Consider the following 6,599-nt stretch of genomic DNA (forward strand, 5'->3'; position numbering starts at 1 on the left):
CTATTTGGCCGACTTGAAGTTCTAACTTAGCAAGAGTCTGAGCATTAGTTTGAATGTTCTGCTTGGTTTCCTGTTGAAAACTAATTTGGCTCTTTACTAACATGTCCTGGCTCTGTGCTAACATATCCTGGCTCTTTCTTAATATACTAAGAGTTTTCTCTAAGCTCGTCATTATATTCTCTGAAGAGTTTTGAACTGACTTGAAGAGTTCTTATCTGAACCAAAACTTGGGGGAGCATTAGAATTACTAAACTGACCTTGACTCTGGCCCTTAGACCATGAAAGGTTCGGATGGTTTCTCCAACCAGGATTATAGGTTTCTGAATATGGGTCAAACTTCTGACGGTTATCGAATCTAGTATTATTATAGAGAGCATTGGCTTTCTCTTCATTATTCTTGCCTTCCCAAAAAAGGCTCTAATCTACCACTAGTGTGACCCACTTCTAAAGCTTCTAACCTTTTCGCTATAGCAGCAATTTTGGCATCTGATTCAAAGTTTCCTTCTACCCTATTAATGTTTCCTCTGCCTAGAAGAATTGTTTTCTGGGGTCCCCTATTACTTTCCCATTGTTGGGTCTTTTCAGCGATTTCATGTAAATATGTCATCGCATCATCAACTGTTTGGTTTTCAAACCCACCTGTACACATAGATTCTACTGTGGTTGTAGTGGGATAATATAAACCCTCATAAAGGATCTGAACTAACCTAACCTTTTCTAAACCATGATGAGGACATTGGGATAATAAATCATTGAACCTTTCCAAATACCTATACAAGGATTCTCCCTCCTGTTGAGAAAATGTGCATATTTGCGTCCTAATAGACGATGTTTTGTGCCTAGGGAAGAACTTGTTCAAAAAGGCAGATGTAAGTTGTTCATATGTTTCAATTGATCCGGAATACAAACTATATAGCCACGATTTGGCTTCATCTTTTAAGGAAAAGGGGAATAACATGAGTTTCAAAGCATCCTCATCAAGGTTTCTAATTTTTAGGGTACTACAAATTTCCTCAAAGTCCCTAACATGGAAATAGGGGTTTTCATTTTCTTTCCCTAAAAATATTGGGAGCAACTGTAAGGTTCCAGGCTTAAGTTCATAATTTGCTTCAGTTTCAGATAACCTGATACACGAGGGACGAGTAGTCCTAGTAGGGTTCAACAAAGCTTTCAAAGTTGCCATTTCTGTCACTATTGGAATATCAGGGATTTTCTCCTCAAACGGACGTTCAAAAACAGAATCTTCAAGAATCGGGCTTTCTAAATTGAGGTAATCGAGACGCTTAAAACTATTAGGTTTCTCTTTAACAAATCTACCTAGGGTGTCTCTTTTACGTTCAGGCATGCAAAAGAATAAGATGGGGAATTCTATGCAATAACAAAACAAGGCTGACTCAACCAAATCAAACCTATTGATTTCTAGCAAACAAAAAGCATGATGGCTCCACTTAGATTGTTTCTAGACCAGCTTATATTCTTTCGAAAAGGAACTCGTTACAATCTGAGCAAACCCCTCTAGAATCAATCCGAGTCAAAATAAGTTGAATAGAGGCGAGGGAAGCTCGATGGAGCTTTGATACCCAAGGCCTCACGGGTATTACAAGGCGGCGCAGTCACGCATTCAACTCACAGAAACCATCATGAACTCCAAAGTATGCTCAAAAGAGTAACCAATATTTTTCGAACGACTTTCCTATTAAGCTCGTTACCCTATAGGTCTCGTTCTAGTCAAAATTTTAGTCTTAGGTTCGCGTTTGGTTTCGTTTTCCTAAGGCGGGAAATAAGAGAACGGTGATGAAATCTGAACCCTTATCTTGTATGGCCAGTCCTTGCCCTTTACTAAGAAATTAAAGCAACCGTTTTCAAGTCCTCAACATATATGCAACCGAAGGAATACAGTAAACCCGCTGACAGGAGATTCTCAGGTGTTTAGAATCTTACCTCCCGTTCCAGACGGGCGAAGAACCAGCTGAAGTTGACTCGGGCCGCAACTCCTATGTCATGTACGAACCCGAGGGGCCGAGGCGATATCGTAATAGCCGTCCTTCTCTGCACACAGTTTATATTTAAACTACCCTTCCGTAGGGTTTAAAAATAATGTCCCAAAGTCTAAAGTCCAAAGTGTCCAAAAAGAAAAGAAAAATTACAAAATAATAAAACCTAATACAGTTTTATTTTTTTTAATAAGGAAAAATAAACAAAACCCTAAGAAATAAAATAACTAAAATAAACTGTCTTCTTTTCCGTTCTTTTCGCTTTAATCTTTCGCTCCAAGTCTTTATGCTTTAAGATCCAGTCTTTATGAAATCACCAAACTCCTTGGCTCAATTTTCTTTATGATCCAACACCTGTAAACAAAAGATAAATACCGAAAAACGTAAAAAAAGAACAAAAATAATAAAAACCTAACAAAATAAAAGAAAAATAAGTCCTAAACCCTAAAAGCAAATCCGCGTCGGCGGCGCCAAAAATTGATGTATTTTATAGATAGCGGTAAAAGTGGTTCGATTCTCAGACTTGCGAAGGATAAAATATAGACTTAAATTCTAAAACTAAAATAGAAAACTCACTAATAATTATAGCAAACACTAACAAAGTTGATATGAATATTAAAAGACAACTGAGGCTAAGATTCCACTATTTTTTCAAGTTCAAAATGATTTAATCCAATCTTTATATTTATGCAATTTTCGCATTCAATTTGATTCTAGAACATTGCAACAAGTAGATTTTCAAAAGCAATAATTGTAAATATCAAGTATGAAGCATCAAAAGTCTATAAACTAAGCATACTTCATCAAAATAGATCACAATCACTCAAGTAAAAATCATATTCAATTATAGCTCAAGGCAAATAATCATAATCATAATTGCAATAAATAGCTGAAATAGAATATACCACTTCTTGCTGGAAAAATAGCTTCCTTTATCGCCTCAGCAATGGGGTTTAGCTCCTCATATTAATCACTTGCTCAAAATACATGTTTGTTGCTCAAAAGTTGATTGAATAGAGAAGAAGGTATGAAGCAGCGTGTTTTTAACAGATTTAATTGTTACAGAACCCACTGTTACAGAAAGCAGTGTTACAAAGAAATACTAACAGTAATAGTTGTTGGCAAATTGTTACAGTTTGAAAGAAAAGGTGACGGTTCTCTGTTCTTCTTCTTCCTCTCGACTGCAACTCGGCTATTCTTCTCTGTGAATTTTTCTTAGCTGTGTTCTGTTTCTCAACTTCCCCAAAGTATGCGTAACCCTTCTATGACCTGCAACCAACCTATATATAGGCAACAGACCCAAAAATAACTCGATTCAATCCCTCTCTTTCCTTCACAGCAAGTCTCGGATATTTCCGTTTCTGAATCTTCTCTACGCGTCTTACAAATTAAATCTGACATCCAAGAATCTCCCAATGATGGCATTAAATATACAGAAGATCTTCTACCATTATCTGCACGTAATCCCCATGTATAGAACCAAAAAAATTCCCGATAATAATGCTCCTCCTCTGTTTCGTTCAATCCAAGAATTCATCCCTATTCCTTCGTATTTGATAAACATACATCCCCTGTTATGCTCTAAGAAGTCCATCCCAACACGAATATGCAGTTGAATCACTCCAAATCAGATCCATAAAATCTCACAAGTCTCGTGAAACTCCAAGCCTTTGTTTTGTATAAACTCGATTTCTGACTCTATTGTTTCGATTCTACATCTCATACCTTCCCTGTTTGACCAAAACAGGGTAATCCCAATCCACAACAAACACGAATTCAGCCTAAAACTCGATAAGAATGTCGCCAGAATGTTCCGCTGCAAAACTAAATTTGAATTCAGTTTTTCCCGCCAAAAATCTGGAGAAGAGAAAGGCCGCCCCCTATCCAGAGTAGGGGTGCCGATAGCAGGTGCCTTTGGGGTGTCCTGAGGGTGCCCCTTAGTAATTCGGGTACCCCTTATCCATAGTGAGAGTTTGAATAGCAAGTGTCCTTCGGGTGCGCTTTTCGACAACTTTTCGAGTCGATTTTTCCAAAAATGTTTATTGGACAAAAATACCTACACACACACATAAAACACCATAATAAGTACAAAAATGAGCACTATCAATATATAGAATCGAGACAAATTAGACAAAAAAATGTGTCTATCAGCAGGAACTATAAAAGATGTTGATCGAAGAGAATTTGAGCATCCTACATGACCTGGGGTCGAGTAGTTCGCATTGTAAAATAAAACTTGGAGACGCCAGCACAATTGCGGAGAAGCAGAAGCTCACTTTGGGGGATCTCTCATCTTCTTAATACAGTCCATCAGGTGAGTGGTTTTGTCAACCCTGGATAAGATAGTATCACTGCAGTACTTTACATCCAAACTAACAGGGCCTCCTAACAATCGCACACCACCAGATGGTCTTCCAACTTCAGGTGGGAAGACACCTGGTTTACTACTTCTTGGGTCTGTATTAGGCCAAAATACTTCAGTCTTTCGGATATTCAAACACAAACCTCTGGATGGACCATCTTCTTGTATAATCTGCAGCTCCTTGGCGACCTCCAAAGTATCTCCGACCAATGTACCGTCATCTAAGTACAAAGCGTGGAGATTTAATGTACATTGTGAAGCAATCTTGCATACAATCGGATGTAATGCCAGTGAGAAGTGTAAGGGGCCAAGAGGGTCCCCTTGTTGAACTCCTTGTGCTGAAGACAAGGTGAATTCGTTGTAGTATAGTTTGGCTGGTCTCGCATAGCAAAATTCAACCCATTTCGAAATACTAGGGCACTTGGCTCTTACTTCGTTGATCAAGACTGTCCTTTTAACTATGTTAAATGCGTTGGTGAAATCAATGAGTAACATAGTCATGTTATCTTGTGTACGTTTCAACTCCATCAATCGATTTGCAGAGTGCACAATACCTTCGCCTCCACAAGGAATTCCCACTCCAAACTGGTGATTACCAAGGTAAGTTGTCATATCTTTAAGCACGGCTGATGTTGCTAGTTTTGAACATTGCCCGCGCCATATTTTTTCCACCGCAATCGGTCGTATGCCACCTCCAGGCTTAAGTAGTGGAGTAAGAAGCGCGCTGGCAATATACTTGCCTAAAGCAGGAAGGAAACTACCTGATAGCCATAGATTAACGACACCTGTGATAGACTGGAGAAGTTCATCTGAGACCGCAGCAGCAACACCACTAGTTGAGTCCAACAAATGTTGGGCACGGAGTCCATCTCGACCACAGGACGTACCCTTTGGAAAGCTTTTCAAAGCTTTTATAACAGCTTGGACATCTACACATATAACAACAACATTTGGGTTATCAGATGGTATAGTAGGAGGCCTGACATAAGGGTGTTTTTGTTTTAGTTCATGAAGTGTGTCTGCATTTGATGGAGCAACTTTGTTGGAAGATAGAATACGTATGGCAGCAGTATAGTGACCAAAACTTAGTTTATTTTGGCAAGCTTCAACGTTAGTCTTGTGTTGTTTCTTCCTCAGGGGATGTTTGCGTTGTTGTTGGCGTAGTTGGTTCTGTGGAACCACTTCAAGTAAGCGCTGAATGATAGTAACACATCCATTAGGTTGCCCCCATTCGATCAGAGACTGATTGATTACTTCGATTTGGAGTTTCTTCCTCGTGTTGGACCTCTCCTCGCTGGCATTGTTAGGCACAAACAGATTCAATGTATAAATGGGTAACAGTAACAATAAGTCAGCAGGCCTCAAAGCAGCATTCTCATCTGAAAGAAAACCTAAGGCGGCTTCTTTACGTGCTGCGACTCCGGCTTTGATACATATATCCATAAAAATGTCACGTACCAGATCATGTCGGAATTTGAGTCCTACGTCACTGGCACAATGTAAGGCATGGTCTCCAAATATGTCCATCTCCTTATTACAGCTTGAACAATGACTGCCTTCGGGAAAAAGCGGGATGCCAAGTCGATAGCTGAGAACGCATCTGAAATGACGGGGTCCAAGGGTTTGATTCAAACCGGCAATGGGTATGGCTAGTAAATAATCTTGGGCGTGTTTGATCTTGTTGCATTTCCATAGAACACTGTCACGTACACTCAATTGGTAGGTTGTGGGGATCTGTTTCTTCACTGCTTCAAAGTATAAGACAGCCAGGGAGTGCATAGAATGAGGGGCTGTATCGTCAAAGCTATGTGAGGAAGAGGTAAGACCACAGACCTGGATGTAGGCTGCTAAATCTTGTTGATATGGTGAGCTTGAACTGGTATGAGGGATGTCCTTCAATATGACATCCTGTATAGCCCGAGTTTGAAGCTGTGAAGCCAAGTAGAAGTACTTGCTGGTGTCATGCATCGTATATACGCCGAGACCTCCGTCTTTGATTGGTAGGGTAGCGAAGCGGTATTGCAATGGACCAAATCCTGCCCCATCTGCATTAATAAGTTGTTGCAAATAATGAAAGAGGTGATCGTCAAAGTGAGTCATAGCTTGCTGCAGTGCTAAGGGGTTCGTTGTGCGCATAGTGAAGTATAGTCTGGAGACCCCAGTACAATTGCGCAATAATAATAGTTCACTCTGTGGATCCTTGAGCTTCTTGACGACTGACATGAGGTTGATGGTTTTAGTCA

General features: G+C 39.8%; 1 pseudogene; it reads left to right on the forward strand.

Annotated features, from left to right (window-relative positions):
- Positions 1-719: 719 nt before the first annotated feature.
- On the forward strand, positions 720-819 carry LOC113314529 (annotated as a pseudogene).
- The last annotated feature ends 5,780 nt before the right edge of the window (positions 820-6,599 follow it).

This window comes from Papaver somniferum, chromosome 9, assembly GCF_003573695.1.
Source record: "Papaver somniferum cultivar HN1 chromosome 9, ASM357369v1, whole genome shotgun sequence".
In the NCBI taxonomy this organism is placed as follows: domain Eukaryota; kingdom Viridiplantae; phylum Streptophyta; class Magnoliopsida; order Ranunculales; family Papaveraceae; genus Papaver; species Papaver somniferum.